Genomic DNA, 11,747 nt, shown 5'->3' with positions numbered 1-11,747 from the left:
GTGCTCACTCTTCCTTGACTACAACCATAGCCTGGAACCTCCTTTGGTCAGTGCCCTGGAGCCTAGCATCTAGCACCAGTGGAGGGCCCTGCAACTTTCCTCTGATTAGTTGCCTCACCCCTACACTGGCCCTGTGTGAGTCAAAAGTTCCTGAAGCTGAATTTGCTACCTGACATAGCTGCCTCCAGGGTTTGTTAATTGTTGATTTGTTGGTAAATGCTCAGAGCTATGAGCTCTTCAATCAAGTCAAACCACCACCCCTGGAAGTGGGGTCTTTCCTAATATACTTTCCAAGTTGTCTTAGGCAAACAACTGCTTTACTCTGACTTTAATTATTTCTGTGACTTTGAGGCATCATTTTATATTGTTTGTGGGGGAATTTAGGAGAGCCAAGTAATTTCCTCACTTATTTCACCATCCTCCCAGAATCCTGGATATTTTCAAAAGTGTTTTCAACCTTTATTGATAAAATCTTATTCTAATTTTTAAAAATAATGTTAATATGGTATATTATATTTATAGTCTTTCTTATGCTCAATCAACCCTGCATTTCTGATACAAATCCAACTTGGCCATAGTGTGTAATCTTTCTCACTTGAGTTCTTACTGTATCTTGGCTCCTTTTTGTAATTTTCTTGTGGTCATCTACAATTTGGTAACAACTTTCTTTTCTCTTTTTACTCTTCTTAACTCTTTGAAGTCTGGCTTCCAACTTCATCATTCAACTCAAAATGCTTCCACCAAAGTTACTAATGATCTCTTAGCTGGTGACTCTAATGGAGTTTTTTGAACCGACTTTTTTGGCCTCTTTGCAGCCTTTAACACTGTTGAACACCAACTTCTCTTTGATACTCTGTTCACTTTAGTTTTTCTGTGTGGCTTTTCCTCTGCTGAGTTTCCACCTATTTGTCTGACTTTTCCTACTCAGTTTCCTTTGGTAGATTTTTAGGCAGGTGAGTGAATTGAGGAGATTAGGACACCAAATAGTTAATTGTGGGAAGTAAGTGAACCACATTAACTCCATCTTGTGACTTAATTTTGAAGCTAGCTTAATTTCTATTCAAGTATGAGTCAAGTCCAATTTCTGTCTTGTCAAAAAATTTATTCAGTTATGGGAATTGGGAGAAAACCTAAGTTCATTGTCTGAACCTACCCCTGTGTGATTTAGAAAAATTGGACCACTTCTTCCTGCTGCTTAGAGACCCTTAACTGTGGTTCTAGGTTATGCTAACCAAAAACCTGGTCAGATCCAAAGACTGATGCAAGTTTTCTCACAATTGTCTATCTCAAGCAATCTATATGTCTGAAACTAGTCCTGTACTGATCAGTTGTTATTTCCATGTTCCTTTGATGGTTTACAAACACTTTGAAGAGTGGGATGCCTCCTTTTTCTGAATTCAGGGAATTGTACCTGTTCATTCTCCCTTTCTCAATTTGGAAAGTTCCTAATCTTTTATCCAATTAGAAATTACCCAATGCTGTATTGTTGCCTTTTCATTAATTGACTTTATCTGATTAATTGTTTTTGGCATATAAAAGTCTCTCTCTTTCTATATTTGGCATCCAACCCTAAGCTGAGGAGGCCTGGTTCCAGTTTCTTGGGTAATTGGCATGCATTGCTTAAAAAACTGACATGTTCAGATCAAACCTTTGTTTTCCTCAATCATTTCATCTTTCACCCACCATAGTTTTTGGTGTACCATGCTAGGTCGAGTCAAGACTTGGATCCCAGTTGACAGCCTTCTAGAAAAACTCCCTACAGATCTCTGGTTAATTTTTCACTGAGAGATGTTTTTTTTTACCCCAGAAGACTTCCTCCAGAGGTCAGACTCCTGCTCTCAAACCCTTTTTCTTCTAAGCTTAGTTAAGGTTTAGGGTATTGTTTTGATTTTTTTTTACTTTAAGGCTTGGCAATTACCCCAGGGATTAGGGAATTTTAGATTTTGGTTATTTTGGGGCCAATTTAAAGGATTGGAAAATTTTTTTTAGGTTTGGATTCAGTTTTAGGTTTGCCCCAAGGATTAGGGTGGTTTAGAGTTTAGGTTTGCCCCAGTGGTTGGGGAAGTTCAGGTTTGGAGTTTTGTAGCCTTCTGCCTTGCCTGGAGGATGCCTCCCACCAAGAGAAAGGACAATTTAGGATTGGTTTTTTCCTTCAGGAAGTTTTAGGTTTGCCTCAAAAATTGGGGAAGTTTAGGGTTCAATTTGTAAAAACTGGCATGGAGTGGTCTAAAGTTAATTTTGGAGTTTTCAGAAGTCATGACAGAAAATGGGTTCCAGCAGTAGTAAGATATCTGTGGGTTCTTCCTTGGATAGAATTTTGATAGCATGGCACCAAAATATGCTCCCAATACTTACAGGAGTGAATAAACAGCAAGCAATTGAGATATGTGACGTGATATAAATCCATAATAGATTCAGATGATAATCTGTTTTAAATAATTCTGTTCTTATCATTATTGAAAAATCAAAGGAATTAAGACTAGTCATTAAAGTATCTTATTCTGATCAGATGAACTTTTGGTTTTGCGTGGCAGCTCTAAGTGATGGCTTCTGATTTCTTCTTTATATCCTGTCTATGTGTCTGTCTTATCGTTTTGTCTGTGTCTTTGTAAAATGCAGGGTTTTTAAAGGGAAAATTCAGCCAGTCCCCCCCCCAAAAAAAAAACTCCAAACCTGCTAAAAGGCTGCAGTCAAAAAATTTTGAATGCTGGTAAAGATTCATGAAGTTTCATACTTCAAACAATTGTCCCTATAAGAAGGACTAACTCCCACTTTAGGCTTTCAGTAGGAGATTGGGCTCTAAGAAAAAAGGCAGAAAAAACCCTGCAAGATACATTTTTTCCCTTGTCATTTCAGCCTGGGCCATGTTGGAATTACAGATAGAAAGTCAGATAATCAAAGTTTGTAGAACTGCTAAAGACATTTTAGTAGATTTTGGAGATTAAGGAGTATGAAGATTAATCATTTTCACTTAGCAGCATATACTGAAATATCTTAGTGAGTTTTAGGGTACCACTCTGTGGAGTTTGTTTTAGGAAAAAAGATAAGAATTTAATTTTGTAAAACTTTTAGGGGTAAAGAGCATTTCGATGTTGTTTTCTCTGAAGATTGATAGACCCTATTGTTTTAGTGTAATGAAGGAAGGCAACTAGTTTAAAGTAGTCCCAGAATGAAGAAAAAGGTTTGCACTTTATAGCCACCTCTTGTTAACCCTTCTGTGACCATTAAAAGAGAAAAGATTGTTTAAATCAGAAACCCCTTGAGTTCCACCACCCCAGTTCAGAGACCTCCTATGACTCCCCCAGCTCAGAGAACGCTTACTCTTTGATGCTGTTAACCATTCTCATCTCATAGCAGGTTCTCAAAGAAAGTTGCCAGGGAAAAAAATACTGGAAATACTCAGGGAAATGAGTTACATTCCAGTTGAATAAATTTATTAGTTGTGCAATCTTAAGCAAATTATTTTATATCTGTTTGCCTCAGTTTCCTGGTCTGTAAAGAGCAAAATAATAATGATCACCTCCCAGAGTGGTTGTGAGGAACAAAATGACATAGTGATTGTGAAGTGTTGAGCGCAATGACTGGCGTATGGCAGGGACTATGTAAATGTTGACTATTGTAGTTATTATTTCTTTAACTGAATGTAATTACTCTATACTTGATACCTCTAAAATGGATTTTAAATGTAATTAATATAAAATGTCAAAGGTAGTAAGATTAATGATTTCTATATAGGATAATTTGGAAATGCATTTGGCTGAATTGATGTCACCTGACTGGTAATAAGTTTTGTTTCGTGCCCTACATTAGATACCCTGTAAGGACTCTTCCAGCTCTAAATCTATACTATAAGCCTCTCTCAGAGAGTGCCTGTTCCTCGATTACATGACTATAATGATTAACAGCCTTGTTTGTCTATCTTTTCCTTCTTCCCTCATCTCCACCTCCTTCTGTGGTGGGTTTACTTCCCTTTGTTTTCCCAATAGTGGATTGAATGGAATTCTCTCCCTACAAATAACCAAGATCTAGGAAGAATTGAATCATTCTTTGCTCTCAGGCTGGTTCTGTCTCAATATGACCAGCTACTGAGTTAGAACACTCAGTAGGGCCAATGGAGCTTTGTTCCACTCCCTAGTTACTGGGTCTTGACTCAAGGAGATAACCAGTGGGTGAGGCCCTAAAAAGTTGATCACAGTCTTATACAATCAGCCCATAAGTGTTCTGTAATTTTTATCCTTGAAAGTCTTTAATGTTCATTTAAACCTAATTTTAACTAACCCTCTTCCAATGAGGCAGAATAATGTGTGACAGTAGTTCTCAAAAGTGTGGTCTGAGGACTTCTGGGGGCCCCCAAAACCCTTTCACGGAGGTCCATGAGGTAAAAAACTATTTCTATAATGATACTAAGATATTTTAATTTTTAATCCAGTAAATATTGATAGTTATTGCCTATCTAAACCAAAGCCCTTTGGGTATACTCAATAATTTTTAAGCACGTAACAGTTCTGAGACCAAAAAATTTGAGAACCTCTGATGTGAGAAACTCCTAGACTTTAGAGTCAGGACACCTGGATTCTATGACTAGCTCTTCTGCTAAGTATACATGTGAATCTGGCTTCCTCCTATAAACTTCAGTTTCCCCACCTATAAAATGAAAAAGTTTTATGAAATAATTTTCTTGGGCAGAAATGTTGATCCAATGGTTCAATATATGGAGACAGGGGAAAGGGATGGAACAATGTTACTGGGCAAAAAGTTCTCTTTTTAAAACAGTAAGAAATTAAGACGATATAAAAAGAAAATATGTTGATACAAATTTTAAAAATAAAAATTGGATGATTCATTGTGGAAAGGTGACTGGGGAAAGAAGGCAGCAACACATGTTCTGCTTCTGAGGACAGAAAGAAAAAAAAGTCCCCATCACAGTAATTAAAGTACTTTTTAATTAGCATCTATACTCACAAATTCAAGCAAAACAGAATGGCATCTATGGAGATGACCTCCCCTCTAAACTCTCTGAATGGTGGTGTAGTGGTATGGCCTCTGACATGCTCAGGTGACAGATCAGATGCACTCAAAGACATGTGAGTATCTTTGAATTCAATTTTTACTCTGAATATAACTGTTAGGAGTCAGCTTCCTACAGGAGTCTAAGGTATCTTTTAACTACTTCTTGATGTCTAAATACCGCCCTCCCAAAGTTAAAAAAGAATCTTCCAGGGCCAACCATGATGGCCCTTTTTTTCCCATCCCAGATATTTATCTTTGAATATGTATATCTGGGACATCTAGATCCCAGGCCTTTCCAGCTTATCCAACAATTTTCTGCTCAAGTATTGTTGTCTCTTAAATTTGCTTAGCATGTCAAAGATTTTAGATCACCAATCACCATTGATATGGAATATTTATGAAGTATGTACTATTCATACAGCCCTAGGGTAAGGTTTTAGACAAGACATGGTCTTCGTACTAAATGGAATTTACAGTTTAGGAGGGTGATTAGCAACCAATTTAGATGACTTCAACTTATAATATTGAATATTAAGCACATTAGAGAGTTATATAGCAAAATATTTATGTGAGGTATGAGGGGGAGGTCATTGTTCATGCGTAGAATCAATCCCTGAGGAATGTGATAGGATTAATAGAATGACAGAAATTAGAGTGCCCTCACATCACAGCATACAAGGATCAGTGACTGGGAATGTTCAGTCTGCAGAAGAGAAAATTTAGGGGAAAAACCACTGTCTTCGAGTATTTGAAGAGCTGTCTTGGGGAAGAAGGGTTAGACTTGCTCTGCTTGGGCCCACAAGGCAGAACATGGATCAAAATAACAGAGAAGAAAGGTTTCTTTTAAAAATAATGTTATTTTTTAAATAATGAATTTAACAAGTATTAACAAACACATACATTTCAATCTATAGATAAGATCAAAAATTAGGATTTCATTGAAAAATGGTGACCTATCATTTAAAAGTTCAGTTTCTTCTGCTTGTAGTTCTCTTTCCATTTTAATCCTTCAATGCCCTTGGGATTATTTTGTTTATCTATATCTTGCTATACTTCCTTTAAACTGGTTTTATCCTCCACTGTTTTTCTCTGCTTTATGAGGTGACGTAGCTCATAAACTTCCATCATCTTCTTATGGTTTTGCAGACGTGTTCATATTCTAGCCTGGTGTTGTCTGTATTAGCCACCTCTCTCCATTTAGCAAGTAAGTCAAAGGCTAGGTAGACCCCCTGCTGTGAACTTTTGGGAGACCATGGATGAGCCTCCTAGGCATGAATGCATTTCTAGTTGTATCATATAAGGGGACTCCCAAATTTCCACGACATCACTTTTGAGTATATTAAGTTGAACAAAGTAGTAAAAAAAAAATAAAACCCCACGAAATTTCTAAGAACGAGAGCAATTTAAAAGTAGAACAAAAGGATCGCAGATTTATAGGAGTGAGATCTAGGGAAAGTAGACTTTTCTTTAATGGAAATATTTAAGTAGGGATTGGTTGATTATTTGTCAGGGATGCTTTGGGGAGAATTCTTAGGATGGTCTTTGCAGTATTTTTCAATTCAGATTTTCTGATCCTGAGCTTTGTTTTTTAAAAAGATATGTAGGGGGGCGGCCAGGTAGCACATCGAGTAAGAGCACCGGCTTCAGTGTCAGGATGACCTGGAGATTGAATCCCGGGCTCAGACACTTAGCACCCACCCAGAAACACCTGGCCGTGTAACCTTGAGCAAGTTACTTAACCCCAATTGCTTAGGGGTGGCCAGGTGGCTCAGCGAGTAAGAGCACCGGCTCCAGTGTCAGGATGACCTGGATCAAATCCGGGCTCAGATACTCAGCACCACACCCAGAAATAACTGCCTGTGTAACCTTGAGCAAGTTACTTAACCCCAATTGCTTTAAAAAGAGAAAAAAAAGAAGTAGGGGCAAAATACTAGAAGACAGGGTATTCCAGAGGTAGGGAATAGCTTAAGCAGAAGTAGATTGGCTTGAGAGGGAAGGCCACAACATCTGGGCAGAAAGTATTAAAATTTGGTCACAGTGCAGGGTCATTTATTTCCTGGCTCATAGGATATGGAGATGGAAATGACCATGGAGATAATCTATTCTAATCCTTTTATAGATGATGGAGGAAACTACCCTTGAGAGAGAGTATTAAACTAAGGATTAGAATTTAGGTCTTCTGACTCCAAATCCAGTGCTTGCACTAAAGTTGAGTGTCTAAGGCAATCCTACACAAACTGATATACAGGTATATGCTTATGAATTCAGCCCAATTTCTCAAATCCTAAAACAACGAGAATTCCCCAAATAGGAAGGGTCTTGCCCAAGGTCACTGATTTGGGCTGAAGTAAGTCTGGGTAATGAAAAATGCCATAAGGAGTATGAGTCCATGACATTTTATTTAAAAAAAAAAAAGCCCTCCTTGTCCATGGTGTGTATTAGGAGTGGCTATGCCAGTTCTACCTCCATCACAGGTACATTAACATTTACAAAGCACTTTTCTAATAACCCTGTAAGGCATTGCAAATATAGTTATTATTATTTTACAGATGAGAAACCTGAAGCCCAGACAGGGGAAATGATTTATCCAGGATTATATAGCTAGTAAGCATCAAACCCAGGTCTTCTCACACCAAGTCCACTGTTACTTCCTCTATACCATGCTGTATTTTATGTGACACTTTAAGAGACAGAAATTTGACTTTAGCTTTAGGCAGTGCTTAGAGACCAAAGAATGAAGATTGTCCTGTTGAGCTTTAAAAGTCTCCAGGTGGCAAAGAAATGGAAATTGTAGGCATACCCATCTATTGCGGAATGGTTGTGTTATATGAATGTAAGGAAACACTATTGTGCTGTAAGAAATGATGAGCAGGCAAGATTTCAGAAAACCTAGAAAGACTTTGAACTGATGTTGAGGGAAGCGAGTAGAATCAGAATATTGTACACAGTAACAGCAACATTGTACGATGATTAACTTTGTTAGAGTCAAGACAATTCCAAAAGACTCATAATGGAAAATGCTGTCTACCTCCAGAGAAAGAACTAAGGAGTCTGAATGTAGATTGAAGCATATTATTTTCACTTTTTTGAGGGTTTTTTGAGTGGTTTTTCCCTTTTGTTATGTTTCTTCTTTCAAAACATGACTAATGTGGAAATATGTTTAACATGATTGCACATGTATAACCTATACCACTTTGCTTGCTGTTTGGGGGGGGGAGGGGCAGAAGGAAGAGAGCAGGGAGAAAAAATTGAAACTGAAAATCTTATAAAAATGCATGTTGAATAACTGGCCGTGTAACCTTGAGCAAGTTACTTAACCCCAATTGCTTAGGGGCGGCCAGGTGGCACAGTGAGTAAGAGCGTGGGCCCCAGCTTCGGAGACCAGGGATCCATTCTGGCCTCAGATACTCGACACCCACACAAAAATAATAATTGACCTTGTAACTCTGAGGAAGTTACTTAACCCCCAATTGCTTAAAAAAAAAAATACATGTTGAAAACTATCTTTACATGTAATTGGAAAAAATAAAATACTTCTTATAAATAAAAAGTGACCAGGAAGCAAAAGACCGGAGTTCTCATCCCAACGAATTCTCTCTCTGCCTTTGGGCATCACTCTCCTCAATGCCTTAATTTCCCCATCATCAAACAAGAAGGGTGAACTAAGTAATCTCTAATGCCTCTTGCCCTTTTATTCTGTGGATCTATGATAGTCTGAGTCATAGGGAGCTAGGAGAGAAACAAGAATCACTATAATTTAATCTTTGTGATAGCAAAGGAGAGATCCTATTTCTGCCTCTACATCAGAGACAGACAGAAGATACATTGTAGAGATACTCTCTGCCTAATTCTGTAAGATAAAATGGGATATGTAGATGCATCTGTGATTGGATCTTTGTTTAGGGAACCTGTTTTTTGCATGTTGTCCAAGAGTCTTGGTACTATAAGGAAATATAAAATGTGAGCTATTATTATTGCTGTTATTCCCTATATTTTCTACATGCATATCTTAAGTCCTGGGACATGATTACTGATGTTCAGAACCTGCAACCCTAAAAAGATCTTTGCCTAGGCAAAGAAAGATTTCTTTAATGTTTTCATATTGGAGCCCAAAAGCAGAGCAATAATTTCCAGGTCAATATCAGTAATGATCCAATGACCCCAACCCATCTTAAATTATGAAAAGTCTAGTTCTTAGAAGCTCTTACAGGATAAGGAACCCAAATAACCGTTTAGTCACAGGAAATGTAAAGTCAGAACCTGGAGAAGCACAGGAGAAGACATAATAGTGATCGGTCACATTTATGATTATTTTGTCTGTCCTCAGATGCACCCCACCCTAAGCACAACTTGATTTGGTTTCCAAAGGTGGAACAGGAGCACATGAAATTGTCAAAGAACAAAACACACAGGAAAGATCAAGAATTAGGCTTGTGGCTCAGAATCTTGAGAGCTCCTTCCTCGAAGATTTAGAGCTAGAAAGAACTTTAGGTGTCATCTAGGCCAAATCTCCATTTTTACCCAAGTTGAAACTGAGGCCCAGTGAGATTCAGTGATTTGTCAAAGGTCATACAGGGAAGCAAATAACTGAGTCCAGAGTTGAATAGTAATTTTCAACCTGCTGCTTTTTCTCTGTTCTTTCAGAATGGATGATTTCTTCTAGATCTAAATTTGTGGGCCTAGGATAAAGTACACTGCTTAATAATAGAGGCGGTTTGGTGTGATAGAAAGAGCTTTTGGACCGAAGGATACTTGATCTGAGAACTGGATTGGAAAAAATCCTCTGCCGCTGACTAGCTTTGAAACCTTGGGCAAGTTCCCTAACTTCTCTAAGCTTAATCCATAAAATGGAGGATAATAATCCTTGCCTGTCTACCACGCGGGGTTGTGAGAATGCAAAGTGCTGTGGCAATGCGAGCAGAGCGGATCACACGTGCTCAAGGGCAGATACAGAAGGGCACCCACGTCGGAAGCAGCCATTCTAACAGACCACGCGAGTCAGGGGACAGACGGAGAAAGGAAACTGGGAGGGGGAAGGGAAGCAAAGGGTGGGGACAACAGCAGCGGAGGGAGGCGGGAAAGGAAAAGTGGAAGAGGGGGAGGAGACTGAGCCGGGGCCTGGAGGAGCCCTCGCCGTGGGGCGGGCCCGCGCCGCCGCCGTGGCCCGCGCCCCGCCCCGCTCCCCCGCAGCCGCTGCCGCCCCTTTGCCTCTGTGTCCGCTGCCCGCTGCTGCTCCCGCTGTGTCCGCCGGGAGAGGAAGGTAGGGACCCTTCCCCCCCCCCATGCCCACTCCATCCCCGCCTGCTCCCGTGCCCCGAAGGCGTGAAGGCTGGGGCCCGGGCCGCGGAGCCTTGCTGCTGCGGCTAGCCGGGCCACTGCCCGGGCGGACTGGCCTGGAGCCGGCGCCTGAGCCCGAGGGCTGGGGTGGGGGTTGGCAGGCACAGTTCAGCCCAGCCCGATCCGGGGCCGGGGGCGCTGCGGTGCCCGCACCGGACCGACCGTACTGCACTGTCACCGCAGCCCCGCGCGCGCGTGCTCCCAGACACCCTGCCAGGGGCTGCCCAGGGGCCTGCAGTGGGGAGGGAGGCGCCACGCCGCGCTGCTGGGGACGTGACCTTCCCGGCCGGGAGCCTCGGGGCCGCGTGTGGGCACCACGTTGCTGCTCGGGCGGGAGGCCGCGCTCTCCCTGCCCTGCTTCCCTTCTCTCCAGCACATCCCCAGGCGCAGGCACCCACACCTCCATCGCGCTCGGCTTCCACCCGGGCCTCTGGTGCCCATTCAGTTCCTCGGAGCACTCCCTGCATTGACACCCCTAGTCCCCCCACCCCGCCTTCACACTGTCGCCCACTCTTCGACCCATCTTCAATCAAAATATGCGCAGAGGGTTACTTGGTGTTTGTTTGGCGTGGTTTTTTTTTTTTTTTTTAAAAAAATGGGGTTAATAAATTTTTCCAGGGTTTACCGGCACGTTTTTTTTGGGGTGGTGTTAAGTGTTTGTAAACGGGTATTCCATCCCAGGTCATCCCGACACTGGAGCCGGTGCTCTTACTCTCTGAGCCACCTGGCCACCCCTAAGCAATTGGGGTTAAGTAACTTGCTCAAGGTTACACGGCCAGGTGTTTCTGGGTGGGTGCTAAGTGTCTGAGCCCGGGATTCGATCCCAGGTTATCCCGACACTGTGGCCGGTGATCTTGGCATTGCTTTTTCAGTGGCTGTCCCTGGGTAGCAGCGGCACTTGACAGTGGCCCAGCCACACAGACAGCAGGCCACATGGCCTACAGTGAGACCAGGTGCAATTTTATGCTTATGGAAACAGGAATAGCTTAGCTCGAAAATTATACTCTGTTAGAGAGAGAAGGGATCCTGGAGATAATCGGTTTTAACCCCTATTTTGATCCCAGATGATGAAACTGAGGCCCAAGAAGGAAAAAAGATTTGCCCAAGGTCACACTGTTCTGAGGAAGACAAATCTCGAGCTTGAGTTTCCTGCTTCCCCGTACAGGGCTATTTGCATTATCGAAATCTTGTTTTTCTTGTACCTAATGTGATTTTTCTTATGTGAAACAAATTCCTGGAATTATCAGGGAAGATTTGCTGATGCAAATATTCTAGCATTTTCTAGATTTGTGAATTAGTTACATAGTTGCTAGGACCTCGGCTGATTCACTGAAGTGAACAACTGGAGGAGGGAGAAATGTTCCAGGAGAAATGACTCTACTCAAAGCCACGTTCTCTCC

General features: G+C 41.3%; 1 protein-coding gene across 1 annotated transcript in view; it reads left to right on the top strand.

Annotated features, from left to right (window-relative positions):
• Window positions 1–10,129: 10,129 nt before the first annotated feature.
• Window positions 10,130–11,747, top strand: part of VDAC1 (voltage dependent anion channel 1) — a 38,068-nt gene continuing 36,450 nt past the window's right edge. The window contains exon 1 of the mRNA XM_069091835.1: window positions 10,130–10,270. The gene's annotated coding sequence lies outside the window, so the exon portion shown is untranslated. The remainder of the gene's footprint in view (window positions 10,271–11,747) is intronic.

This window comes from Petaurus breviceps, unplaced genomic scaffold (genome assembly GCF_028583685.1).
Source record: "Petaurus breviceps papuanus isolate PSGF00001 unplaced genomic scaffold, PetGlider_PUasm1.0 189, whole genome shotgun sequence".
In the NCBI taxonomy this organism is placed as follows: Eukaryota; Metazoa; Chordata; class Mammalia; order Diprotodontia; family Petauridae; genus Petaurus; species Petaurus breviceps.
The sequence above is the reverse complement of the archived record's forward strand: the minus strand, read 5'-3'. Positions and strand labels throughout refer to the sequence as shown.